General features: G+C 28.6%; 1 pseudogene; it reads left to right on the forward strand.

Moving 5' to 3' along the window:
- Positions 1–936: 936 nt before the first annotated feature.
- On the forward strand, positions 937–2,338 carry LOC115711207 (uncharacterized; annotated as a pseudogene).
- The last annotated feature ends 272 nt before the right edge of the window (positions 2,339–2,610 follow it).

The following is a 2,610-nucleotide window of genomic DNA, read 5'->3' on the forward strand; positions in this document are numbered from 1 at the left end:
TCTCTCTCCCACTGAACTCCAAGTCAAAGTAAAAACGAATTGGTAGACCCTGAAAAAGCAACACATATTAATGTTAAGCAGATAAAAAACAAAGGGGGCAGTGTTTTCACAATGGTTTTTCTTAGTTTATTTGAAAGCATAACTTCATAATGGTGGCAAAACTTCAAAACCATATTCATTTCAAAACAGTTAGATCTCCACACGAAGAAAAGTTAATAGCAAAAATTCAATCATATTTTTTTGGATTTAATGAGATTTATTTTATTTTTATTTTATTATATATAAATAAATAATCACTCATAAATTTCTCATAAACCAAGAATTCTGTTATGTAGCCACACTTTATATAGAATAGATATAGCACCAAAAATAATTCATAAATCATGTGGGATTCATTTTAAAATAAACATCATATTATATCAAAATTTGTGCGTATTATTTTTTTCATAAAAGTGAAAACTCAAAATTTAATAAAAATAAAAGAAAAAACATGTAGAATACCACTTAACACTCTTTATATTTTCATTTTAATAAAAAAAATCCTTCAAAAAGAACAAAAAAAAAATAAAATTAAAATACTAATTTTTTTTTAATAAATTTAAAATTTTTTTCTGTTCAAAATAAATAAATTATTGACACAAAAAGATATCTAAAAACTTTTTAATATAAAAACTTAATTTATAGAATTTATCTATCAAATAAACTCATTTTATTATAAAAACACTAATAAAAAAGACCACCTCTTCCAAGGAAGAGGATGATGATGTGGAAAATTGAAAAGGATAGAAAATGAAAAAGATCATAGTGAAAACTGAAGAGGAAAGGGGTATGGACTATGGGAGTAACAAGGAGGTGACTCGTAAGCATAGGTGGAGCCCACGCTTCGCGTGGAGTATGACACATAGTGGCCACGTAGGACACGACAAGAGGCTGCCCTAAAGAATCTCCTCTCATCCTCTCCCCACCAATCATCGTCCATCTCCCACGTGGGATTTGGACCCCACAGAACCCCTCCAATCAAACCTATTATACTGTATTATATTATCATATATATAATATATGAATATATCATCACCTGTCCTTCCCCAATTCCATTTCTATGAATTATATATATGTGCAACACTTGATATATGAACTCATCCACGATATGATATTTCCACCTATTTTGATTATAATATATCATATAATCTCAGTCATCACTGCCTAATATATATCATCCCTTCCCTTCATTTTTATCAAGCAAGAACTACTTTTTGTAGAATCCATATATATAACTATACATGTATTGTTGTCACGATATATATACACACATATATATTAAGTTTCTTGAATAATCCCTTTTGACTTTATTTGCATACGAATTAAGATAATTTCTTCTTCCTTCTAGCTCCCGATCTAGTAATATACCATACCTAGGAATATATACATATTTTAATTTATATATATATGGGAGACTCATCATCTTCTGCTTCTTATATTCACATGGTAATTTGAATATATAGTCTTACTCTGTGTTATCAGTTCTGTTTATTAATTTATATGTGAGTAATATAAATATGTATGTGAGATGGATGATATATATGCAGGTGCACCACTTGATAGAAGAGTGTATCGTGTTCAACTTGAGCAAGGAAGAGTGCATGGAAGCACTATGTAAGCATGCAAATATCAAGCCTCTAATCACATCCATAGGTAACATATAAGTGCATATATGTATATATCGTCATACGTCGTACGTCTTTTTATCATCATCATATCTTTTACATATAAATATATATTAATTGAAATGTAACACAGTGTAGAAGGAGCTAGAGAAGGAAAACAAGGAGTTCTTCGAGGCCTACGCAATGAAAATGAAAGATCAAGATCCAGATGATGACAATAAGTCAAGGGGCACAGAATCACGTTCAAGCAGCTGATCATCTCAACCATACCATATATATATATATATTTAAATATATAATATAACCAGTTAGTGAACACTGTAGTCTGTAGGTGTAAATTGCAAGCATCTGAATAAATTAATCTCAGTATAGGAAAAAGAGCTATAAACGACAAGTCATATAGGGGAATTGTTCATGTACGACCTTTAAGTAGGTTGGAGTTGGGTATATTTGGGAAAGCGTAAGCTATATAGTACGTGGTTGAATGGGCCTCATGCATGGCGACACGTTTTGTACACGTGGAGCTGCCCCTTTCTCCATTCATTTCACCATCATCAAATAAAATAAAAGACATTTGCGATCCAATAATCTCTTCAACTACTTGTGTGATTGTGAAATTTTAAGATTTTATACTTAATTTTTTTATCTAATAAAAAAAAATTATTTTTACTTTACATGAGTTAGAGTTGTACCATCAACTGAAAAAAAAATTAAGAAAAAAAGTTTTTTGACAAAAAAAATATTGACTTGACTTAAGTATTTTGTATATAAACATATTTTTGATATAGTGTAAAAAATAATATTTTTGATTTTTTTTTAATTAAGTAGTTAAATTAAGGATAGAAATTTCAATTTCTTTTTTATTATTCATCATTTGATCAAAATTTAATAATCTGATATTTTTAAAATTAATATTTATAGTTAAATTATTTAGTAATTATGAATG

The sequence above is a fragment of the Cannabis sativa genome, chromosome 3, assembly GCF_029168945.1.
Source record: "Cannabis sativa cultivar Pink pepper isolate KNU-18-1 chromosome 3, ASM2916894v1, whole genome shotgun sequence".
NCBI lineage: Eukaryota > Viridiplantae > Streptophyta > Magnoliopsida > Rosales > Cannabaceae > Cannabis > Cannabis sativa.